Source organism: Dendrobates tinctorius, unplaced genomic scaffold, assembly GCF_039654945.1.
Source record: "Dendrobates tinctorius isolate UK_male_01 unplaced genomic scaffold, ASM3965494v1 ptg000149l, whole genome shotgun sequence".
Lineage (NCBI taxonomy): Eukaryota > Metazoa > Chordata > Amphibia > Anura > Dendrobatidae > Dendrobates > Dendrobates tinctorius.
The window spans coordinates 1,407,692-1,435,201 of record NW_027361816.1 but is presented as its reverse complement, the minus strand read 5'-3'; the positions used below and the strand labels follow the sequence as shown (position 1 = coordinate 1,435,201).

Below are 27,510 nucleotides of genomic sequence, written 5' to 3'. Positions count from 1 at the left end.
ATGTTACTCAAGATCACAACACATCCCACCAAAAAATTACCTCCATGTTCTCGTGATCTGTGGAGGCTGCAGAGACCTCAATGATCAGACATTTATCACCTACCCTATGTATAATTTATACCTTTTATTTGTGGCATAAACTCCTAATCCTTCAGAACATTTTTGCCTCCTCTCACTCAACAGATTATGAAAGAAGCAACCTTTACTTGTCCATAATAAAGGGTTGATCTCCTAAAGTCAACGTTTGATATTTAAAGAGATTATCTGGTCAACCAAAAAGAACTTTAAATGTTACAGTGGTCAGGAGGACTAATGCAACTTACCCATAGAAGTTATGGTTTCAAATTTGCCTCAGATATCTACTCCGATACCTGGTCATGAAGAGGAACAATGCAGCACTTCCTGCAGTAAAGTTTCGATATATCGCACAGTCATAAGGTTTACTCTGTTGCTACCCCTGCACTTTTGTCATTTTCTGCTCATGTCATCTAGACCCTAGTCTAGTCAAAGCTGAATAAAGAGGCTATTTATTACACGGAGCGGATCCATGCAGCTATATTACTCTTAGCTGCTTCTATTCTTGCCCAGGAAATGTCAGACACCAAGCTACCGAAAGACCAGCACCAGAAATTAGGACGACATTTCTATGTACAGTCTCTCACTAGGAGAAAGGTACGTCATTGCTTGGACAATGGGAAAAAGGTCACTTGAACAATCCATTAACACTGGCTAAATCCCATTTATAAAAGATCTCTAATTGGGTCCGTCATATAGGGCATATGTTTTCTCAATGCCTTCAATTATTGAATTGCCTTAATTTGTTAGAGCCTGAACTATAAAAATTTATAATAATAAAAAAAAATCCTAGCAGAAATTTTATTTGTGTGCCTCCAGTGTTCATCGATGTCCCCATTCTCCTCACTGGTCTTTCTGTATGACAACTGTCTGCAGCAGGAGCCTCCCCCATCTGCTCTGTTTTCTTTGTCAGCCATTCAACAGCTAAAAATTGAAGAGAAATTAAAGGGGTTTTCAATGAATTTTATTTTAATTTATAAGCTCCCAGTAGGGGCAAATAACAAATGGAGCTTTACTGAACCTTACCTGCTTCAAAGTCGGCACAGGGCACAGTAAGTAGAGCTCCATTTGATATTTTTAACACACATAATATATATACTGTTCTCCAAGCTATGTAGGGGTAGTCAAATTTTAAATTACTAATTGACTAATTGCCAAAGGCAAATAAATCTCTATACCAAGGACTGTGAATTATTATGTAACTTTTATTTTGCATAAAGTACTAAAGGGAATCTCTAAAGTCAATCTTAAAAACACAAGATGGAGCCTTGCTGGGGGGTACATCACCCCACTGGTAGCGGTTAATAACCTTCTAAGCTTGTTATTTTCCCCTAGTGAGAACCTGTAAGGGGGTGAAGAGGAAGAAGAGCCCAAAAGGGGTTACCTCTCCTGCTCCATGTCTGGAACCACCTAGCCAGATAGCAGGGTTGCCGGGGGGAAGACTATCTGGCCTGGACCAACTGGACCATGTGACCGTGGGGGGCAGTGACGAAAGGGAAGGGGCGGTGGACAGGAAGCTTTGCAGGGTGAGGGCACGAAAGCAGAGCACGTGAGACGCAGAGCGCGTGGGACAGACAGCAAGCTGAAGCACTGCGCTCCCAGAGAACCCCCTGTCAAGGGACTGAGACTGAAGGACGAGGTGCTGAAAGCGCCGTATGTGAGTATGTGGACCCGGTAGCCTCTATGACTAGAGGAGACTTCCCCCTGACATTGCAGAGACAGTGACACAAGAGCGCAGTCCCGAAGACCGCATTGACAAGCCGGAGGCCCTGAGTGTGGTAAAGAGACTTCCCAGTGTGCGCAGCATCGTTCCTGCGGAGAGACAGATGGGGTATCATATAGAGACTCAGAGCAGGGAAGACTCAGGTTTGCAGCGTCTCCCTGCTCCTTGCTTTAAACCCTGAGGTCCCAACTTCATTCACAGTAGAGACTCTAGAGACTGCAAGCGCCGCTGTTGTCGGTGCCAACGTGGGAGAAGTAGACTCTTCAATCAAGCTTTCCCGAGACTAATAAGTTATAATTACCTGAGTTTAACTGTTTGAACGCCTGAATAGCTGTTTTATTGCTTTCTTCAGTTTCCATTGTGCTGTTTTACTGTATTATACTGTCACATTTATCCCCCTACTGCTCCTCCCTGCTTGGAAAGAAAATCCCTGTAAATAAACCATTAACTATTGGTCTGTCTCGGATCCGTGGCAACATCCTCAGTACCTGCAGTTTATTAAAAACCTATGAAATAAAAAAACATATTGCTGCAAAATTCCTTTAAGGCCACGTTCCCAGCATCAGTATTTGGTCAGTGTTTCACATCAGTATTTGTAAGGCAAAACCAGGAGTGGAACAATCAGAGGAAAAGTATAATAGAAACACGTCACCACTTCTGTATTTATCACCCACTCCTGGTTTTGGCTTACAAATACTGAGGTAAAATACTGACCAAATACTGAACGCGTGAACGTGGCCTAACAGTTGTACTCTACAGGGTTTCTACAAGACTGTCAATCTGCAGGATCTTACTGAAACTGTGTGAGCAAGTTTACTTTCAAAGCTATTATTTCTAGACTGAAGATCATACACATTCGACTACGGCTGGTTGAACTCGCTGATCATCCGGTAGTCTAATATATATTAGACCTCCTGACTTACCCCCAACAGATGATATCGGGAAAGAGAAGGATCTGGTGTTGGGGATTTCAATGACTAATCCATTTGTTCGGCAAGGAACTAAGCTGATGCCAAGAGAGTCTGGCAGAGTGTTTCTCGGAGGGGAAACAGGGGTGTTAAGCTGAACTGGTCTGATCTCTGTATGGTGGAGTCTGGAAAGATTGCATATAGGATAAGGTTCAAATCCCACCAAGGACAACATCTGCCGAGAATTTGTATGTTCTCCCCATGTTTGTGTGAATTTCCTCCCACACTCCAAAGACATACTGATAGAGAATTTAGATTGTGAGCCCCAATGGGGACAGTGAGGATGATGCCTGTGAAACACTGGGGAATTAATGGCGCTATATAACAGCATAAAATGAATAAATAGCTGGGTCCCTTAGTGTCCCTGTAAGATAGAGGGAAGATTGTTTTTATATATTATGTACACATATAATGTTATAGGCAGTGAGAGCGGGGTGCATTCACACTTTTACATTCTTTTTTATATATCATTTTATCGTTACTGATAAGCCCATTTATTATTAGTGTCCAAGAGACTTGCTTATAAGGGAAAAAGAAAGAACAATTAAAAAATGAAATGTGTGTCTTTGCAGATAATCCGCGCAATACAAAATATTTTCTGTTCATTGGACACATCTGTTCTCCTCGCCAGTGTCCACACTTACAGAGAGAATGCAATGCTTTAAATAAGGAGACAAAGGCCCGGCAGCCGAGGGTCAAGCTGGGGAGATAAACATGTACCTTTTGTTGGCATTTAAGTGGTTTCTAAGAGACAGGCTCCCACCACCTTTGTCACTGCGAAAAACACTCTCGGATGGCTGTTTCCATGGCTATGCAAGTACATGACGAAATTGAGATTTTCATCCCTCCCAACCAGCGCTCTAAATTTTCCACTGCCGTTCTCCGGAGCCATGTGCTTGTCTGCCTGAAAGGAGTCTTTAATATCCATGCCTGTAGTATCTGCTGCCCTCGCCTCACAGGTGCAAACTGGATTTAACAAATTGTCTACTTACTAATCTTTTTGTGTTTTTTTTTCTGTTTTTGGCACAACACAAGATATATTTCTAAAGAAGCACACAATGGTACACACTCATGGCATTCTTGTGGTCAAAAGGACAAGGGGACTGTTGCCAGACTTGAGATACTGGTGGCACATGGAAATGGAAACATCAGATGTTGATATTCTTCTAATACCGTGACTCCCAACCTTCAATCCATGCAAGGGTCAATGATTCCCCAGGAGGCAACAGCAAGACCTATCCATTTTACAGTAGTGATAGCAAACTTATATAAGGATGTCGAAAAATACTTGGAAGGCAAATCAGTGATGAGTGAACGTACTCGGATAACTTGTTGTGTGAGTATGCTTGGGTGTTATCTGAGTATCTTGGACGAGCTCGAATAATATTTCCGTGTCCCTGCGGCTGCATGTTTTGCATCTGTTAGACAGTCTCAACACGTGGGGATAGCCTAACAAACAGGCAATCCCTGCATGTGTTGCAGCTGTCTAACATCTGCGAATTATGCAGCCGCGGGGACTCAAACATATTACTCGAGCACGCCCAAGATACTCGGACAACACCAAAGCATATTCAAACATCAAGTTATCCAAGCACGTTCACTCATCACTACTAGAGAGCAAATATGTTTGGAAAACGATTGCCGAATTTGCCATATTCATACCATATTGGTGCCGAATTTATGCTTGAGGATCATTTCCGAACATATTCGCTCATCTGTACTTCTATTGGCTCCAATAGCGTTCGGCTATGTTCGGGCGAATGTTGCAAATTCTGCGATCGTAATCCGAACCGAATATTGAAATATTTGCTCATCTCTAATCACTACCGCACATCTTTGTGTAGTTGTTGAGTTTTTGGAGCAGAAACTCCAAAATCCTCCTCAAACACTATATAGATATGACATAGAAATTAATTATAGTTCAGTTTTCCAAGAGTTTTTGAAGCAGTATTTTTAGGAGGATTTTAGATAGTTTCCGGTTCAAAACCTCCTTAAATAACTAAGCGAGAACACAACCTAAAGGTTCCCTCAAAGTATAAAAGAAAACAAAGTTCTGGGTATATTTTACCCATTTAGCTTGTACTTTTGTACCGTGCTTTATATTGTTTGGCTTTATCTAAAGTTATTAAATTGATAACCTAGTAAATTTTGGCTGTACAATAACTCCCATAAAAACATTGAATATTGTTTTTTGGGATATATGAACCATTAAACAAAATTAAAATGATATGTTGTGAAGTTGCCCGGATCAATCCAGGCTGCTTGGGTATAGTTTATCGCCAGCACATACTGTATATTATAAGAATGTTCTATATAAACAGCAGGCCCAGAAAGATTCTTATTATATTTGTGAACATCGAACAGAGTAATTATGTCATTATTCACATGCAGAAGAAATAAAAGCTAACATATTTAGTCCAGATACAAGGAGCTAAGTGCAAAATATCAGCCACAATGCTTTTATTGCCATTGCTGTTACAGAAAACTAAAAGATGATGTCTGGAACTCAGGCTCCAAGTTATGAAGTGATAATACTCAAGGATCCTGAGCCTTGGAATATATCATCGCATGGCCAGCCATCGCTGTTGCTCGGATGCCCATTCAGCCAACATATTTTCTTTAAATCAGCATAGTATTGTTCCTCTGTTACTCTTCTTAGTTTTAAAAATAGGTGTTACCCGTTGATGGTGTTTCCCTGCACGGACTAAGGGTAGGGTTCGATTATTCTAGCCATACTCTGATCAGAGTTTGATCTGATTTTCTTGGATGTGGAGAATACAAACAAAAATCTCCATCTTCTCCATTCTGTCAGTCAGTGAAAATTGGACCACACTTGGATGTCATCCAAGGGCAATCCATTTTTTTTCCACGCACCCATAGACATGAATGGCCGAGTGCGATCCAAGAATAAGATGCAACTCAATCATGCTGTGATTTTTTTTCCTTGGACTGACTTGGTTCGGCACATTCATCTCTGGGACAGAGAACCTGTCTCCTTCCTGAGCGGTATGATGGCTGGATATTCCCATCTTCTTTGTACTTGCATATAATTGTTTGTACAGATGAACGAGGCACCTTCTGGTATCTTGAAATTGTAACCAAGGATGAGCCAGACTTGTGCAACTCCACAATTCTCTTCCTGATATCTTGGCCGATTTATGGAGACTTTCCCATGATGCTACACAAACTAGCAGTGTGTTTCAGGTGTGCATTAAAATACATCCACAGAAACTTCCAAACACATGACATCATCATATGGGCAGTCCAGAATTGTTTAAACGCATAGTAATCTTACTGTATGTAAACTTTTGACTTTGTAGAAAGCAATAAAAATGCCTTAAAACATTCTCATTATTCTGGCTTTTGGCAAATATTAATAATTATGGTAATCCTAATTGATCCAAAATGGGAAAGGTTTATTCTGATTTCATGTCAGATATTGAGAAAAACATGCAGATGTAAGTAAACTTGTAGTTTCAACTGTATATTGAGTCAAATTTTGCAGCTTTCAATGGCTCTGGTAATTAGCTGGGAAAGCAAAGCTGATTTACAGCTATGTTCTTTGCTTATGAGGGATGATGCCTATAGTGTTTCTATATATGGATCAATGTCCCTATTCTTTTCGCACAAGAATGTGAAGAAAATAGAGTTTATAACCAGCAATGTGGTCACATTTTCTGTTTTTGTTGGGTTGCTTCCACATGTTTTTTTTTCCCAAATTAGCAAATCATGGTCTTATGACATGTTGCATTGTGCATTGTATAATAGACATTGGTTGTATACATACTATAGAATGATCAGAACACATACAAATTATATATCTAAGGTATATAATGGCCCTTATTGTGCTTATAACAGGTCCATATGGCACAAGGGTCTTTAGGAATTCACGATCTCAAATAGTCATTAGGTGGTGTTCACACAGGCAACACGGTTTGGTACAAACGTGCAGTTTTATTGCTTTCGTAAAACTCTAAGGGTTTCAAAGCAAAAAACAGCCTTTTCTGGGCACAAAGGTAGAACAGCAAATAAAGAGTTCATTTTGCTGGATACATATATGTCAGTGCAGCCTCCCGTGAACAGATTACAGTCCTCTCCCTCTAAGCTTCTGGCTGAGGTCTTTTCTTCCTCCCAGACATAATAAGTAATATATACGGTCTGTTCTCCCAGAACAAACTTTACATAAAGAGGAGGTACGGTTCTACCAGTTTTGGTATCCCCTTAAATTTGAACTTCACCAGTTTCCAGCACAATCAGAAGAGTTCAACTCCATGCACACTGAACAGGCTGCAGCTTCCACACATTTTCTGCAGCTCCAACACACCCACTGCTCAGCTTTCCTAGCTGACCAATGCAGTCCCCATTCAGAGAGAGACACTGGCTTATCTATCTCCCAGCTACAGCTCACATTTTGGCTGGTCACTTACCAGCTTACACTCACTCTTCTCTGCTCAACTTCTCTAGCTAACTGAAAGCTCCCAGGTGAACATATGCCCTGGTTTTTAGTCAAAGCTAGACAGGTGCATCTAATCAAGACCTGCAGTGCTAGGATGTAACCCTGTTCTACCTGGCTTTCCTATAGGTCATAGTTATGTGAAATATACTATGGTCTACAAACAGAGACCAGATTGCGTTATTCAAGACTTGGGCCTTATTAATGCATTAGTTCAAGTATTCACTATTTTTGGATTTTTTTTTTTACGGAAGCTTAAAACACACGTGTCACTTTTTAATTACTGTATTTGACATAGTCAAAAGTTGTGATCTTATTAGCTAATTATTGTTTTAGTACCAAATATGAAGAATAACATCCCAATGTCTTGTACTACATCTCATCTGTACACTTCGTTCCAATTGTCTGCTGCCCTTGGATTCTTGTTAAGTTGTTTCCATGGAGAACAGACCTGGATTAAATCAGCATTTAGAACGTGATGGAACTGATAGCATATTTCACAATAACCAGTTAACATTTTACAATACTCCAGTCTCCTCCAGAATGCTTTCTATCAACAACTGAGAAGATCGGGGCAAACCTAAATGTATAGTTTGAGTTCCAATGACTTGAGTAGGAATAAGTCAAATATTAACTAGTGATAGTACTTAGTTTATAAATTGAGACTTGGAAAATACTTTGGTAAAACCGATATATCCTGCCTTGGTTAACGCTAAATATTTAAGTAGCTCTTTGGTAAAATAATATGTATACACCAAGCGTAAAAAGTAATTAGGAGGAGGATATTTGTAATATATTAGTGTTTCTATATTGCCAAACTGTTATATAGAAATGTTTTTGTAGTTAAAGAGGACCTTTCACCAGTTTCAGCATGTAAAACTAGCTTCATCATGGAAATAGTGGCTACAGAGCTGATTAAAACATAATTTAAAACATTGGTACCGATTCATAAAACCTTTAACCCCAGAAAAAAACTGTCATAATAAGCTATGAAACATTGCAAAATCTTCGTGTAGTGCGAGGCTGCGCAATATTTGTGCAACTTTTAGCTCTTTCACCAGAGTTCCAACAAAGTGCTGGAGCTTGATAGGGGATGGTGACCCCCACTTGTCATGATGAACGTACCTTACGCCACAAATCTTACTCCCGTCATTGAGGTGCACACAGAGACATTCTACTTCACACCTCACCTGATTAATTAAGCGGTGCACGGCTCCTAATTAGCGATGAGCGAGCTTGTTTGGATAAGATGTCTTAATCGAGCATTTTCGGCGTGTTCGAAAAAAATGCTCAACAGCTGCATCACATGCGGGGATTGTCTAACAAACATGCAATCTCTGCATGTGTTGCAGCTGTTGAACAGCCACTAGATGTGCAGCCATGGCACCTTGAACATTTTTTTTCGAGCATGCCAAAAATACTCGATTAGGACTCGAGCATGCTCAGCTAACACCTTATCCGAGCACATTCGCTCATCAATACTCTTAATGAATCAGGTGCATTGCATACCACCCTGCCCCTTCAACGATACCGGCGTGAAAAATGCTGGTCTTGTTGAATCAGGAGCATAGTATTTATTTTTATTTTTCTCATCTCCATTGCAGAGATATTAGCTTGTTAAGTTTAGATTTTAATTTTCACTAAGACCAAGGGGGCGTTAGCAGAGATTCTCTTGTATGGGTGTTTACTTTTCCCCCTACATAATGTTGCCCAATCATAAGCAGGAGGTGTCATGCTGTGGGAAAAGAAAATAACAAGTCCAGGTGTTGTACTGCCAGAGAAATGATATTGATAACCTATCCTAAGAATCAATATCTGAAGACCCAAATACCCCTTTAAACAATTTATTTGTGGAGATTGTTCTTTAGTTCTGTTCATAAGACCAGTCACATAATAATGATTATTATGTTTGGGTTTTAATAATAGACCAAACTATGCAATCAAATTTCACAATTCCAAAACCATATAAAAATTGAAAAAAAAGCAAATCAGCAATAATTCTTTTCATCATTGTCATATTGTTTCATTAGCTCCTAAACTGACCCAGGTGTCTCCAACAGATAACTGTGTAGTCTAATTCTGAGGTCCCTTTCGCTCTCTCCTAATTTTACCAAAAAGTATGAGACATAAAGAAGAAATTAAGTTACAGTAAGTATCCAGGATCATTCTCTTCATGGTACCCAATAAACTCATAGAACTATCAGGACTAAACTTTCCCACTGATCATAAAAAAATACAATTTTCTTTAGTAAGCCTTGTCCTGTTGTGAAATAGAAATGTGATTCCTGAGATAATAGAACGATTTTAGTGTATCAGATATCTACGCAAATAGTACAAAATGTCAGTTTTAATAACATGAATTACAGAAGGGAAAGACTTGGATTATAATCCTGTTCACATTAACAGGTCGTAAATGTAATTTGATTGCCAATAAATGGTTCTGTTGAGCACTTTATGCCATTTTACTAGGCAGAATCCTGTGCATTTGTCAAATTGGAATGTGTTCTCATTAAGACTGTAATTCCAAGAGATAATTCTAGTAAGAACACATTACTGGTTCCCAAATGTTGTCAGCAACGTCACTGGAAAATCAAGAACATGAAGACAAAAATGTGATCATTTCTAGAATCACGCCTTGTAAAGATCTGAAGACCAAGTCATGGTCTGTGAAGATCACTGCACAACAACATTGTGTGGCATCTAACCCTTCTACCAAACTTGGGAAAGCCAGGTTACAACAAAAAGATGAAAATGATACAGCGATACAGTACCACAAAGTACCCAAGGTGCCAAAATAACGGAGCTATATAATTTCTAATTAGCCTCATAAGAGCCAAGTGAAAATATTTATCACGTTGGTCTTGAGTTTTAACACTGAGTTATTGTAAAATTATGGTGTTGGGTTAAAGCTCCTGCTCGAATTTAGTAGGAGCAAGTCAGGTATCCAACTGTGAAGCACAACTGGGACCCCAATGTAACATAGTAACATAGTTATCAAGGCCGAACAAAGACATTAGTCCATCCAGTTCAGCCTATATTCCGTCAGAATAAATCCCCAGATCTACGTCCTTCTAAACAACCTAATCACTGTAAGATACAGTTAGGTCCATATATATTTGGACAGAGACAACATTTTTCTAATTTTGGTTCTAGACATTACCACAATGAATTTTAAACAAAACAATTCAGATGCAGCTGGAGTTCAGACTTTCAGCTTTCATTTGAGGGTATCCACATTAAAATTGGATGAAGAGTTTAGGAGTTTCAGCTCCTTAACATGTGCCACCCTGTTTTTAAAGGGACCAAAAGTAAATGGACAATTGACTCCAAGGCTATTTCATGGACAGGTGTGGGCAATCCCTTTGTTATGTGATTCTCAATTAAGCAGATAAAAGGCCTGGAGTTGATTTGAGGTGTGGTGCTTATATTTGGAAGGTTTTGCTGTGAAGGAAACATGCGGTCAAAGGAGCTCTCCATTCAGGTGAAACAAGCCATCCTTAAGCTGCAAAAACAGAAAAATCCCATCTGAGAAATTGCTACAACATTAGGAGTGGCAAAATCTACAGTTTGGTAGATCCTGAGAAAGAAAGAACGCACTGGTGAACTCATCAATGCAAAAAGACCTGGGCGCCCACGGAAGACAACAGTGGTGGATGATCGCAGAATAATCTCCATGGTGAAGAGAAATCCCTTCACAACAGCCAACCAAGTGAACAACACTCTCCAGGAGGTAGGCGTATCAATATCCAAATGTACCATAAAGAGAAGACTGCATGAAAGTAAATACAGAGGGTTCACTGCACGGTGCAAGCCACTCATAAGCATCAAGAATAAAAAGGCTAGACTGGACTTTGCTAAAAAACATCTAAAAAAGCCAGCACTGTTCTGGAAGAACATTCTTTGGACAGATGAAACCAAGATCAATCTCTACCAGAATGATGGAAAGAGAAAAGTAAGGCGAAGGCATGGTACAGCTCATGATCCAAAGCATACCACATCATCAGTAAAACACAGCGGAGGCAGTGTGATGGCTTGGGCATGCATGGCTGCCAGTGGCACTGGGTCACTAGTGTTTATTGATGATGTGACACAGGACAGAAGCAGCCGAATGAATTCTGAGGTATTCAGAGCCATACTGTGTGCTCAGATCCAGCCAAACTAATTGGTCATCTTTTCATACTACAGATGGACAATGACCCAAAACATAAAGCCAAAGCAACCCAGGAGTTTATTAAAGCAAAGAAGTGGAATATTCTTGAATGGCCAAGTCAGTCACCTAATCTCAACCCAGTTGAGCATGCATTTAACTTGTTAACCCCTTTCCTACATTAGACGTACTATTCCGTCCATGTGACCTGGGACCTACCGTATTTTTCAGACCATAAGATGCACTTTTTCCCCAAAAATTTTTGGGGAAAGTGGGGGGTGCGTCTTATGGTCGAAATATACTAACCTCCGGAGGCTGGTGCGGGTGCCGCGGGGCTCTGTAGTGCGGTGGTGGCAGCGGGCTGTGCTCCGATGCAGGGGTAGCGGCTCTCTGTGCTCCGGTGCAGGGGCGGCGGAGGCTCCGCCGGCATTTCCTCCAAGCCCGGAGACCCCCGCACATCCCTTGCTGGCCGCCGCCATGTTGCGGTGGCCTCCGGGGAACATGGACGCCGGGAAGATGGCCGCCGGTCCGGGGACGTCGCATGCGCAGGTTCAGATCTCATCCCGAGATCTTGGGGGACAAGATCTCGGTGCCGAGATTTGAATCTCGTCTCCCGAGATCTTGGGACGAGATCTGAACCTGCACATGCGCCGTCCCCGGACCGGCGACCATCTTCCCGGCGTCCATGTACCCGGAGGCAACCGCAACATGGCGGCGGCCAGCAAGGGATATGCGGGGCCTCCGGGCTTGGAGGAAATGCCGGCGGAGCCACCGCCGCCCCTGCATCGGAGTACATAGAGCCACCACCCTCACCCTACCGAGCCCACCTGCTCCAGCCCCAGCACAGCTGCCTCGGCCCCAGCCCAGCTGCCTCAGCACAGCCCAGCTGCCCCAGCCCCAGCACAGTTGCCCCAGCCCCAGCACAGCACAGCTGCCCTAGCCTCAGCACAGCTGCCCCAGCCCCAGCACAGCTGCCCCAACCCAGCCCAGCTACCCCTGCCCACCTGCCCCAGCACAGCCCACCTGCCCCAGCACAGCATAGCCAGCTGCCCCAGTACTGCCTAGCTGCTCCAGCACAACCAACCTGCCCCAGCACAGAGCCGCCACCGCACGAACCGGGACACCTGTGACCACTCCTCCACCTGTGCCGGATCCCTTCCCAGGTAAGTTGAATTCGGACTGTAAGACGGACCCCCATTTGACACATTATTATTCTTTTCCCTATTTTCCTTCTGAAAAGTGGGGTGCGTCTTATGGTCCGGTGCGTCTTATAGTCCGAAAAATACGGTAAGTCCCAAGGACGGAATAGTACGTCTAATGCGATCAGCTGCGCTCACGGGGGGAGTGCAGCTGATCGCGGCCGGGTGTCAGCTGATTATCCGGCACAATGTGTCAGGGGCGGTCACGGACCGTCCCCAACACGTTAATCCCTGGCACACCGCGATCAAACATGATCGCGGTGTACCGGGGGTTAAAGGAAGCATCAGCAGGGAGGGGGCTCCCTCCGTGCTTCCCTGCGGCCCCCACAGCAGCGCAATGTGCAGCGCCGCTGCGGGGATCGCCTTCCCTGCAGGTCCCTGGATCCAATATGGTGATGGGGACCTTCGGGGGCCTGCAGGGAGCTGGCTTCCTTACTGCCTGCAAAGCACAGGCATGAGAAAGCGTGCAGTAGTGCCTGTGACAGATCGCTGATCTGTCACAGCGATCTGTGATGTGACAGATCAACGATCTGTCACAGGACAGTGATGTCCCACATGGGACATTATAATAAAGTAAAAAAAAAAGTGTAAAAATAATTTTAAAAAAAATCGCTAAATAATAAAAAAAAATATTCCCTAATAAATTCATTTTTTGAAAATAAAAAAACAAAAAAACAATAAAAGTACACATATTTGGTATCGCTGCGTCCATAGCGACCCGCCCTATAAAACTGTCCCATTAGTTAACCCCTTTAGTGAACCCCTTAAAAAATAAAAATAAAAAACGAAGTAAAAAATAATGATTTATTATCATAACGCCGAACAAAAAGTGTAATAACGCACGATCAAAAAGACGCATATAAATATCCATGGTACCGCTGAAATCGTCATCTTGTCCTGCAAAAAACGAGCAACCACACAGCATCATCAGCGAAAAAATAAAAAAGTTATAGCTAGAAAATAAAGCGATGCAAAAATAATTATTTTTTATATAAAATTGTTTTCATTGCATAAAACCGACAAAACATAAAAAAAGACATAAATGAGGTATCGCTGTAACCGTACTGACCCGAAGAATAAAACTGCTTTATCAATTTTACCGCACGCGGAATGGTGTAAACGCACCCCCCAAAAGAAATTCATGAAACGCTGGTTTTTGTTCATTCTGCGTCCCAAAATTCGGAATAAAAAGTGATCAAAAAAGTTACATGCCCGAATATGATACCAATAAAAACGTCAACTCGTCCCACAAAAAATAAGACCTCACATGACTCGGTGGGTCAAAATATGGAAAAATTATAGCTCTCAAAATGTGGTGATGCATAAACTATTTTTACAATAAAAAGCGTCTTTCAGCTGTCAAAAATAAAAACCCGCCATATATAGTAAATCAAACCCCCCGTTATCACCCCCTTAGTTAGGGAAAATTAATAAAATAAAAAAAAAATTATTTCCATTTTCCCATTAGAGCTAGGGTCAGAGCTACATCTAGGGTTAGGGCTAGGGTTAGGGTTGGAGTTAGAATTGGGGGGTTTCCACTGTTTTGGTACATCAGGGGCTTTCCAATCGCGACATGGTGTCCGATCTCAATTCCAGCCAAAAAAGTTAAATGGCGCTGCTTCCCTTCCGAGCTCTGCCATGTGCCCAAATAGTGGTTTACCCCCATATATGGGGTATCAGCGTACTCAGGACAAACTGCACAATAACTTTTGGGGTCCTGTAAAAAATATGATTTTTTTAATTGTACGGCTGTACTTTATAAACTTGATCACCACATATCTAGATAAGTTCCTTGGGTGGGTCTAGTTTCCAAAATGGGGTCATTTGTGGGGGGTTTCCACTGTTTAGGCACATCAGGGGCTCTCCAAACATGGCATGGCCTCCAATCTGAATTCCAGCCAATTTTGCAGTGAAAAAGTCAAATGGCGCTCCTTCCCTTCCGAGCTCTGCCATGCGCCCAAACAGTGGTTCCCCCCACATATCAGGTATCGGCGTACTCAGGACAAATTGCACAATAACTTTTCCAGTCCAGTTTCTCCTGTTACCCTTGGTAAAATAAAAAAATTGAACCTGAAGTAATTTTTTTTGTGAAAAAGTTAAATGTTCATTTTTTTTTTAAACATTCAAAAACATTCCTGTGAAGCACCTGAAGGGTTAATAAACTTCTTGAATGTGGTTTTGAGCACCTTGAGGGGTGCAGTTTTTAGAATGGTGTCACTTTTGGGTGTATTCTAGACCCCTCAAAGTGGCTTCAAATGTGATGTGGTCCGTAAAAATAAAATGGTGTTGTAAAAATAAGAAATCGCTGGTCAGCTTTTAACCCCTATAACTTCCTAACAAAAAAAAATTTTGGTTCACAAATTGTGCTGATGTAAAGTAAACATGTGGGAAATGTTACTTATTAAGTCTTTTGAGTGCCATATCTCTGTGATTTAAGAGCATAAAAATTCAAAGTTGGAAAATTGCGAAATTTTCCAAATTTTCACCAAATTTCCTTTTTTTTCACAAATAAACGCAAGTTATATGAATGAAATTTTACCACTAACATAAGTACAATATGTCACGAGAAAACAATGTCAGAATCACCGGGATCCATGGAAGCGTTCCAGAGTTATTACCTCATAAAGGGACAGTGGTCAGAATTGTAAAAATTGGCCCGGGAATTAACATGCAAACCACCCTTGGTAGTAAAGGGGTTAAAGACTAAACTTCAGACAGAAAGCCCCACAAACAAACAGCAACTGAAAACCACCGCAGTGAAGGCCTGGCAGAGCATCAAAAACGAGGAAACACAGCGTCTGGTGATGTCCATGAGTTGGCAGTCATTGCCAACAAAGGGTTTTCAAAAAAGTACCAGAAATGAACATTTTATTTACAATTATTTAATCTGTCCAATTACTTTTGGTCCCTTTAAAAACAGGGTGGCACATGTTAAGGAGCTGAAACTCCTAAACCCTTCATCCAATTTTAATGTGGATACTCTCAAATGAAAGCTGAAAGTCTGAACTTCATCTGAATCTGAATTGTTTTGTTTAAAATTCATTGTGGTAATGTCTAGAACCAAAATTAGAAAAATGTTGTCTTTGTCCAAATATATATGGACCTAACTGTACAATATTGTTACGTTCCAGTAAAACATCCAGGCCTCTCTTGAACCCCTCGGGTGAGTTTGCTATCACCACCTCCTCAGGCAAGGAATTCTAGATTCTCACTGCCCTAACAGTAAAGAATCATCTTCTATGTTGGTGGAAAAACCTTCTCTCCTCCAGATGCAGAGAATGCCCCCTTGTGACTGTCACCTTCCTTGGTATAAACAGATACTCAGAGAGATATTTGTATTGTCCCCTTATATGCTTATACATGGTTATTAGATCATCCCTCAGTCGTCTTTTTTCTAGTCTAAATAATCCTAATTTTGCTAATCTCTCTGGGTATTGTAGTTCCCCCATCCCCTTTATGAATTTTGTTGCCCTCCTTTGTACTCGCTCTAGTTCCATTATATCCTTCCTGAGCACCGGTGCCCAAAACTGTACACAGTACTCCATGTGTGGTCTAACCAGAGATTTGTACAGAGGCGGTATAATGCTCTCATCATGTGTATCCAGACCTCTTTTAATGCACCCAATTATCCTGTTTGCCTTGGCAGCTGCTGCCTGGCACTGGCTGCTCCAGGTAAGTTTATCATTAACTAGGATCCCCAAGTCCTTCTCGATGTCAGATTTACCCAGTGGGTTCCCGTTCAGTGTGTAATGGTGATATTGATTCCTTCTTCCCATGTGTATAACCTTACATTTATCATTTTTAAACCACATCTGCCATCTTTTGGCCCAAGTTTCCAACTTATCGAGATCCATTTGTAGCAGAATACTATCTTCTCTTGTATTGACTGCTTTACATAGTTTTGTATCATCTGCAAATATCAATATTTTACTGTGTAAACCTTCTACCAGATCGTTATTAAATATGTTGAAGAGAATAGGTCGCAATACCGACCCCTGCAGTACCCCACTGGTCACAGCGACCCAGTTGGAGAATATACTATTTATAAGGTAGAAGACAGAAGCAGTTTATTGCCACATCTGCCTTCTATTTTGCCAATTACATAGTTCTCAATGAGCACTATCTAAAGTACATTGGCACTGATGATGACCAAGCAATCACGTTTGCCAGGTGTCTGCCTGACGTAGCAGAGATACTAAGTAATAGCAGACACAAATAAGCACTGCCAGTGACTTCTGTCAATGTAGTGGGCCGTTTTTCTCTGTAACTGGGGCTCTTCTGGATGGCACAGTTACAGTGGGAAAAAAATGATTAACAAAGTAAAAAAAAATGTTGCCCAGAGATATTTTATGATCTTTTGTGGAACAAATTATGTAAAACAAATACTTATATAAACATGTTCAAAATAATTAATAAATAGTAAAAAGAACTCCCCACTGCTAAAAAATGTGAAAATATCTGATTTTTTTCTTCATATAACATACTTTTTATTACATACATGTAAGAACAAAAACACAAAATCCCACACCTATTGGGCATCTTCACAATCGTAATAGCCTTGAGAGTTAATTCTACATGTTATTTGGTGTGAAACATGAACACAGTAAACGAAAAAGAATATTTTTTTGCCGATATTTGCATCACAAAGAAAAACAATACTACTTACATAATAATATACGGTAAGCTGTGCCAAAAAAATAATACTGCCACACAAAAAAATAAATATTTCAAAACAAAATAATACAGCGCTCAATGGAAGCCACGTAACGACGGCAACAGACCGCCACTATACGATGACAAGAGACGACCAAGGGATTATGTGGACCGAGGGTTCCACATAATTAAAAAGTAAAATAGTTGTGACTGAGAAAAAAGTGAATAGGTAAAAATGAAAAAAAAAAATCACCTTTCAGGCCTGGTCAATAAGGGGCTTACTATTCACATAGGCCCTAATAATATTGTGATACAATCTCTAAATAGCTATTTTATATTATGTCCAATTTTAAAATGTACATACACCTTTAAGGCGGTGTCCGACTTTGGGGTAGAAGTGTGCAGTCCATCAATTTGACTGCAGACTTGTGAATCTTCACAGAGCACACAGTGCGCACTATCAGGATTCTCTGGTGCTGGTGCTGGGAGGTCATGTGACCTCAAGTATGCGATATGCATACTCCACATTCCAACTTCACTTGTATTGAGTGAGACTGCGCATATCTAGATGGCATGTGACCACTTGTATGCAAATGCAAACCTCGATACCAGCCCCAGAGAATCTTGACAGCGTGCTCACCGTATGCTGTGAGGATTCACAAGTCTGCAGTCACAGAGTGACTGCAGACTTGCATCTCAAGGCTAGACAATCCCTTTAAGATTGGGCATCATAATCTTAAATTACCCATATGGCAGTACAGTACAATCTGTGGCACCATACTACGTGGTAGGAGGGTGTGCTTTGCTATGTGCCAGTGCTGTGTAGTCACAAGGTAATTCATACTGTAACTACATGTTATGTGAAATAAGATTTTGATTCTAGATAAAATATGGAATTTTCCACAATAAATTGACTTGTTTAGTCAACACTGAAATGTCATAGGCAATATAAAATATTTTCTGTCACCTGACCGCAGCCGGTTCTAGTTTAGGCAGTTTTTTAGGTGAATGTTTATAATACACAAAGGTTTAAGAAAATCATGTGAAGGAAAAATTGAGCAAGTAACATAGTAGATCAGGCAGTGGATGATGTATTTTGCTGTAGGCTGAGTTTGTGGAATATATTTGTCATAAGCTTTGGCACACCCATTGAAAACAATGAAGACAATTTGTCCAAGTTCATCAAATAAACACAAGATTAATGATGAAGCCTAATCCAACAGTAGATGGAGTAGAAATCCACAAATCCTGTCCTGCAAGTAAACATCTAATTTTGGGAAAACGATCATAGTGATCTTCATAGAATCACTGAGAGGGGACCTCATGCAGACAGTCACCTATTTGATTGAAGCACATCTAGTGCTTGCTTTAGAAACGAGAAGTGGACAGCTGTCAATGCCAGTGGGAGATGCGGTTGGGTCTCGTGGCTGACAGTCACGGGATCGCAAATGATTCTTTCTTTGAGAAAAAAACATTGTTTAAAAACATGCAGGGAAATGTGTTACCTCACAGAAAGAATCAGCTATGAATCCGTGCTGTAATGTCTGTATGGCTGCCGGACACATAGTGGATGGGAGACATGTATCACAGAGGTGCATGTCCTCTGTAATATAAACCTGGAGTAATGCACTGGTACACATAGTACTAAGTGGGGTTAATCGGCCATGACAGGTTGATTGGGAGCAGCTGAAGAGATGGAAGAGAAGGCTGCTCACCATATCTCCACCCTTGGGTGTGGTTCACATTGTAAAATTAGATCTGTTTCACAGTTGCTGTGTATAGAAGTTCCTGGATATTGTATGGACTTTTTGCTTTATGTTTTACTTTGTGCCGGACAAGGGCTGTATTTAAGTTTTCCTGTAACGTTGTTTATGAGAACTGAAATAAACCAGCCGGACTTTTAAATAGAAACAGTTCCTGTGATTCCTCATATCTCTCCCAAGTGAGTACCATTGCTACATCACTCTTTTGCGTTCTCCCCTGCCCAAGAGCTGTTGTATGATCAGACCATGTTCCTGTACAGTCAGACACAGCCATTACACAGTACACAGCAGAGACGCATTTATAAGATTATCTCACCACCGGAACTTTTTTTAAACACTTCTAATTGTGGAACTTATTAGTATTACAAGGTCTATTGAATAAAACTTACTTTATTCATGACAAAACCCCTTTAAATACTAAAAATCCATGTCAGAATTGTCGTATTATTCTCTCTGGAAGTTTTCAGGCTTGATATTAAAATGAGTATTTTATATCAGGGGTGAAAACGCTAAAAGAAAAAAGAAGATTATGTGGCGCCCCTGAGGGTTCAGTCGCGCCAGAGGTACTGCACCTCACCCAGAGGTGTGGTACCCCATTCTCAGGTAAGGAGGGAGCACCTCACAGGATTGTAATACCTGCACCTAACACACACCCTATAGCAGCAGGGCACTCTGGATGTACCCTACGGGAGGATCTCAACCCTGTCTGGGTAGTAAAGGGTGTTGGGACGTGGGTGTAGCTTGTAGGTTGAGAGCGGGAGAGTAGAGTTTTTAGTTAGAGCAGTCTTCCTGGACGGGAGGAAGTGGAAAGACGTGAGTGAAGCAGCACCTGGACAGAGGAGCTGCTGGGAAGAAGAGGACTAAAGGAAGCTCCCTGAAAAGGGAAGGGATTCTAGAGGCACGGCGCAGCGACCATAATGCCTGTGGGATTCGTTCCACGCCGACTAACGTTGGGTGGAGGGATCAGGTCGCAGTGGGGTACTGGCCCCCTAGTCTAGTGGAGATAGCATCAGACTCAACTAGCAAGACACAGTTATCTTCTCTGGAAAGGCAGCCATAAGAGAGCAAGGGAACGCAATGAGGACGTTACCCGACAAGGACCACGGATGCTGGCCTGGGACACTGACTGTGAGGTGTTGGGAAGGAAGAGGAGTAGAAAAGCCAGCACAGTGAGATGGCCAGGAAAGGCACACACTGAAGGGAGTTCTGGGAAGGTGGATCCTGATCTACCTGGGAGTTGACTGGACCCCTCACCTGGGGGGCGCAGCACCAAACGGGCAACTGAGTAAAGCCTTGGAAATGCACTCAGCTGTATCCTCTGACTTCTTTTTGCAACAACTATTCAGCATTGCTACATCCCTTGTTAAATACTACATCACCATAACCTTCTACTCTTTACATCTGCCCTGGGACTAAGCTCTGCCTGTGGAGAGCTATACCAACTCTGCTGCATCACCACCAGTCCCAGAGGATCTGCACTGTAGCGCTGGTCACCTGTGACCAGAAACCACAGGTGGCTGTTATGATGAGTCACCGAAGGAGGAAAAAACAAAATACCAGCTAAGTCCAGAAAAACCAGAGAGGTTGGCAGCTATCAGTTTGCAGACCCCTGAACCTATCCACAACAACTAGCAGTAGCCGTGGGGGGTTCCTACGATGCCCTAGACCCCTCGATCACAGCCGGAGAACTATATAGCCTAAAAACAGAAAGGGGAAAAACTAAACTGCCCCAGAGCAGACCCCAAAGCAATAGGCAGCCCCCAACATATAATGACGGTGAAGCAAGATGAAAACACTATCACAGATAGAAGGATAGGTTGAGCAAATGATGGGGCCCAAGCTAACTACATAGGACAGGATAGGAAAGCTGCTGTCTGCCATCCGCAAAAACCCTATCAAAATGAGCCAACCGACTGATAGGAAAAACAGGCCCTGAAGTCGCTAGGCTTCAAAAGACTATATCAGCACTCAGGTATATTCTGAAGACAGAGCAAAATATCAACAGATAAGAGACAAAAATGGAGTTCAGCTCACCCCCGGCCAGGGATGGCAGAACTCCCAAAAAACAAGGCAAAACAAAAACAAAACTGAAGAGTACAAAGCAGAGAAGAAAAACTTAGCTTTGAGATGCAGGAATCAGACTGGTCTCCAAGAATCCAGCAGGAAAATCACCAGCCAGGAAGAAGGGCGTCGGCAGCCTTATATCCAGTCCTCAATTCCAGCCACCCAGTCATCATCTAGCGGCCCATGTGTTTGGTAATCAGCCTCACTACCTTCCTTTACCAGAGGAGGGAGTTCATTAGACCTCAATGGTGAAGGGAAAAATGAACTCACAACAGTACCTCCCCCTTGAGGAGGGGTCACCGAACCCTCATCCATGCCACCAGGGCGATCCGGGTGAGCCCGATGAAAGGCACGCACCAATCTTTCGGCATGAATATCAGAGGCAGAGACCCAGGAATTATCCTCCTGACCATAACCCTTCCACTTAACCAAATACTGGAGTCTCCGTCTAGCCAGACGGGAATCCAGTATCTTCTCTACCTCATATTCCATGTTACCTTCAACCATTATAGGGTCAGGAGGTGCCACCACAGGAAGTACTGGTTCAACAAACCTCTTCAACAAGGACTTATGAAACACATTATGAATTTTAAATGTGACAGGAAGAGCCAACCGAAAAGAGACCGGATTAATAATCTCCAAAATCTTGTAAGGTCCAATAAATCTAGGCTTAAACTTAGGAGAAGCCACCTTCATAGCGATATTTTTTGATGACAACCAAACCATATCACCCACCTTAAACTGGGGACCAACGGTCCTACGCCGGTTGGAAAACCGCTGGGCCTTTTCCTGGGAGAGAGACAACTTATCCACTACTTGGTCCCAGATCTGGTGCATTCTCTCCACCACAGTGTCAACACCTGGGCAGGCAGAAGGCTCCACCTGCCCTGAAGAAAATCGAGGGTGAAGACCAAAGTTACAAAAAAAAGGTGACATCAAAGTGGCAGAACTAGCTCTATTATTTAAAGCAAATTCGGCCAAGGGCAAAAATGAAACCCAATCATCCTGATCGGCAGAAATAAAACATCTCAAATACGACTCCAAAGTCTGGTTTGTTCTCTCCGTCTGCCCATTGGTCTGAGGGTGAAACGCAGAGGAGAAGGACAACTGAATTCCCAGCTTGGAACAGAAAGTCCTCCAAAATCTAGACACAAACTGAACTCCTCTGTCAGATACAATGTTCTCAGGAATCCCGTGCAAGCGAACCACCTGTTGCAAAAACAGGGGCACCAACTCAGAGGAAGACGGCAACTTTGGGAGTGGTACAAGATGAACCATCTTAGAGAACCTATCACAAATCACCCAAATAACAGTCATCCTTTGAGAGACAGGCATATCAGAGATGAAATCCATTGAAATATGGGTCCATGGCCTCCTGGGCACCGGCAAAGGCATCAACAAGCCACTAGAGCGAGAACAAGGTTTAGACCGGGAGCAAGTCCCACAGGACTGCACAAAATTCCTGATATCATGAGACAAGGCGGGCCGCCAAAAAGACAGACTCACCAGATCTCTAGTACCAAAAATACCTGGATGACCAGCCAATGCAGAGCAATGAACTTCAGACATCACTCTCTTCCTCCACTGGTCAGGAACATACAACTTTCCACTGGGACAACGCTCAGGTTTGTCCTCCTGAAACTCTTCCAGAGCACGTCTCAAATCGGGCGAGATGGCAGAAAGAACTACCCCCTCACCTAAGATGGTAGCAGGCTTAGTCACAACAGGAGAATCAGCAAGGAAACTCCTAGAGAGGGCGTCTGCCTTGACATTCTTAGTGCCCGGAAGAAAAGAGACCACAAAATCAAAACGTGTGAAAAACAAGGCCCACCTAGCCTGTCTAGGATTCAAGCGCTTGGCCGACTCCAGGTAAATCAAATTCTTGTGGTCAGTAAGGACCACGACTTGGTGTTTGGCTCCCTCCAACCAATGTCTCCACTCCTCAAATGCCCATTTCATGGCCAACAGTTCCCGATTCCCCACATCATAGTTACTTTCGGATGGGGAGAACTTTCGGGAAAAGAAAGCACAAGGATTCATTTTAGATATCACAGGATCTTTTTGGGACAACACCGCTCCTGCACCAATCTCAGAAGCGTCCACCTCCACCTGAAACGGGAGTGAGACATCAGGTTGCCGCAAAACCGGAGCAGAAGTGAATCTTCGCTTCAGCTCCTGAAAGGAAGAAACAGCCTCCGGAGACCAATTCAGCACATCAGCACCCTTCCTAGTCAAATCCGTCAATGGCTTGGCAATACCAGAAAAATTAGCTATAAATTTCCGATAAAAATTAGCAAAACCCAAAAACTTCTGGAGGGCCTTCAAAGAAGTGGGCTGAACCCAATCATAAATGGCCTGTACCTTGGCCGGGTCCATTTCAATAGTTGACGGAGACAAAATAAATCCCAAAAATGAAATCCTCTGTACCCCAAAAAGGCATTTCGATCCCTTGACATACAGGGAATTCTCCCTCAAAATCCGGAACACAGTCCGAACATGTTCCACATGAGAGTCCCAATTCTTGGAGAAGATCAAAATATCATCCAGATAGATAATCAAAAATTTATCCACAAAGTCTCGGAATATATCGTTCATGAAGCACTAGAAGACAGAAGGGGCATTAGTGAGCCCAAAAGGCATCACCAGGTACTCAAAATGTCCCTCCGGAGTATGATGGGTCACCGAAGGAGGAAAAAATAAAATACCAGCTAAGTCCAGAAAAACCAGAGAGGTTGGCAGCTATCGGATTGCAGACCCCTGAACCTATCCACAACAACTAGCAGTAGCCGTGGGGGGTTCCTACGGTGCCCTAGACCCCTCGATCACAGCCGGAGAACTATATAGCCTAAAGACAGAAAGGGGAAAAACTAAACTGCCCCAAAGCAGACGCCAAAGCAATAGGCAGCCCCCAACATATAATGACAGTGAAGCAAGATGAAAACACTAACACAGATAGAAGGATAGGTTGAGCAAATGATGGGGCCCAAGCTAACTACATAGGACAGGATAGGAAAGCTGCTGTCTGCCATCTGCAAAAACCCTATCAAAATGAGCCAACCGACTGATAGGAAAAACAGGCCCTGAAGTCGCTAGGCTTCAAAAGACTATATCAGCACTCAGGTATATTCTGAAGACAGAGCAAAATATCAACAGATAAGAGACAAAAATGGAGTTCAGCTCACCCCGGCCGGGGATGGCAGAACTCCCAAAAAACAAGGCAAAACAAAAACAAAACTGAAGAGTACAAAGCAGAGAAGAAAAACTTAGCTTTGAGATGCAGGAATCAGACTGGTCTCCAAGAATCCAGCAGGAAAATCACCAGCCAGGAAGAAGGGCGTCGGCAGCCTTATATCCAGTTCTCAATTCCAGCCACCCAGTCATCATCTAGCTGCCCATGTGTTTGGTAATCAGCCTCACTACCTTCCTTCACCAGAGGAGGGAGTTCATCAGACCTCAATAGTGAAGGGAAAAATGAACTCACAACAGGTGGTGTCACGAACACTTTACAAACTCTTTATTTTTCCCCTGTAAATATCCCCTTTTATTGGACGCCCAGGGCTACGGACCGGGTCACTGCCGCCGTGACACATCCTTTTAAGACACCGGCCCGGTTCCCGAGTATTCCCACTGCCCCTGGCGGGCGATCCAATTATATAGCCATTCTGATATGGATTTTCAAAGCACGTACACTAGCCTCATCAGGTGCATTTAATAATTTTAGCGGAATTTCTTTGTTTCATATGTTCAGTCGTGTCTGGAGAGGTGACATAATAGACAGTCTAGAACCAATGGTGCACATTGTTCTGCAGACTTTGGTGATGATGTATATTTCTACATTTGTTCCTTTTCCCAATACAGCTTCCAAATGTCCAGCTTGTTCCAGCACAAAATATACGCCTCCTGACCTGCCAGGCGGGAGACTCGCTGCCAGCTGCAGACTCTCATTTAAAAGCCAATTCATGTCTAATTTGGCAGTAAGACTCCAATTTGTGACTCGCTGCCATCACTCCTGACAACAAGAAGGTTAAGAAGCCAGCTCACGTCTGACTTGGCAGTAAAACAGAAGTTCAATCAAATAGAGGCCTGTATTTTCATGCACTGTTTGCTTAAAGATGAAGTCACAGCTCCAGAAGAAAGAAAACACTAATTCTTCCTGACAATCACACCGCATCGAGGACGATTTAAGGAATGTAGAAGAAATTAGAAAGGTAATCGTAAAATAAAAAGTTCTTTAAGGACTGTGCTGTTTTTGACCTCAAGAATAGCATTTTTCTTTTGTTATTTTAGTCTTCCAAAAGCCTTTTTTTTATGTTCCTATCAATTTGAGGGCTTTTTTCTGTTTGCAGAGCATGTTGTATTTTTTTTATAAAGGCATAATTTTTGGGTTCATGCTGATTTATTAACTTTTTCTATTGGGAATTAAAAAAAAAAAAAAGAAAATATAATTCTGCCATTATTTTTATGTTTGAAATTTTGTGTTATTCACGGTGCAGTATAAATGACGTATTGGCAGGCCAGCATGATCATGGCAAAACTAAAAGCAAAATGTTTTTTGTTTTGCTACATTTGCAGAAGAAACATAATTTATACAGATGAATGAAGCAACTTGTTTAGTTGTTAGGAATTTTCTAACAATTTAAGATTCGATTTGTGTGAATCTCCAACGATGGCTGCTACTGTTGTACATATGACCGAAGATCGTACCAGACAGAAAAGGCTCACATGACATTTCCATAATGTCTTGCAGTTGTCACATCATATTGTATAGCTCAACCAATCAGGAGGGACTATAATAGCCTGTATAAAAGCTGAGGCTGGAAATGCAGCTGCCACTTGAGGTGAAACTGGATAGTGAGAGGATGTCACTCCTCCTAGCTTCGCAACAGAGACGGGGGGCAGATCACACATCAGTGAAGAGCAGTTATCATCTGGTTACCCCTACCCACATATATGGAGGTTACTTGGACATTACTAAGACTGTGTTTGCATTATACAGCTTGTTGTAAATACTTAGGTCCCAAAAAAATGAGAAAGGTATTCAAAGAGTGATACCTTTATTGGCTAACCAGAGAAATTATATTTGCAAGCTTTCAGGGCCCAGGCGGCCCCTTCATCAGGCTACATCACTCTTTGAATACCTTTCTCATTTTTTTGGGACCTAAGTATTTACATCGATTTTTCTGGCTAACATGGTACCACAATATTATTTTGTATTGTACATCATCATACAGCTTGTAAGAGGTTCAATACAGTTCTAGGAGACCTTGGAGTGTTACCCATCTCTTCGGGGCAAATGAATTACTTGCGACTTGTGACAATTGGACTTATCAGAAATCAAAATTTTGGAAGAAATTATCCAAAGCTAGTAAATCCAAATTTCATAAGATTTACTAATCCCTAACACTTAATTTATTTTTGTCTTGCCATAGTCTCAGAACCATAACTTTAAATTTTTCATTGACAGAGCTATTTGAGGGCTTTATTTTTGGACGTACCTCTCCCACTTTCATCCCCATTTGTCAGAGATGAAATAGCAGCTGTGGCAGACCTAGTCTTTCCAAAGTGGTCAATGGCTGGTATGTAATACTTAGGGGAAACTTATGATCAGCTGCAGTTAATCTGGAACTCCAACTAGAGGGAGCTTAAAGAAAACCGGCAACTCTTCCAACTTACCTACTTTACTAAATTCTTGTAATACCTCTAACGTTCAGACAGCTCCATTCACACAGGCTGAAACAGACAATTCTGTCCTGTGTTGGTCACAAACCAGAAGAGGACCTCCTGGGACACTAGAGGAGAGTTTATAGCCGATGATCGTCACACATTGTAGACCTGAAATGCCTTAGCACATTTTACAACTAGTGAGACTATGGAACTCTCTGCCATATGATGTTGTAATGAGTGATTCCCAACTAAAATTTAAGAAGGGACTGGATGCCTTTCTTGAAAAGTATAATATTACAGGGTATATACACTAGTTTCCTTGATATTGCGTTGATCCAGGGAGCTAGTCTGATTGCCGTATGTGGAGTCGGGAAGGAATTTTTTTCCCCAATGTGAAGCTTACTGTTGCCACATGGGTTTTTTTTGCCTTCCTCTGGATCAACATGTTAGGGCAAGTTAGGATAGGATATGGGTTGAACTAGATGGACTTAAAGTCTCCCTTCAACCTTAATTACTATGTTACTATGTTACAGGGATATACTGTAACTACAATATCTTTAGCTGGACAAGAATTCTAGTCTTAGACTTTTAAAGCTCTAATTATGGCTGACTTAGAGGTAACCACAAAGGTAAATACACCTACAAATGAATTGACAATAGAGGTTTATTGTTAACTGATATAATCAAATATTTATTTTTCACAGAACAATTCTTTTTTACATATCATAATCTATATTAAAAATAAAAAATGGACCTTTCAGTTTTCCCATTGGTCACTGTTTTTTTTTTTTTAGACTCTAA

The 27,510-nt window shown here is 42.0% G+C and overlaps 1 protein-coding gene across 3 annotated transcripts in view; it reads right to left on the bottom strand.

The window, feature by feature from the left end:
• NEURL1 (neuralized E3 ubiquitin protein ligase 1) overlaps positions 1–27,510 on the bottom strand; it is a 406,160-nt gene that overhangs the window by 23,391 nt on the left and 355,259 nt on the right. The gene's annotated exons all lie outside the window — the stretch shown is intronic.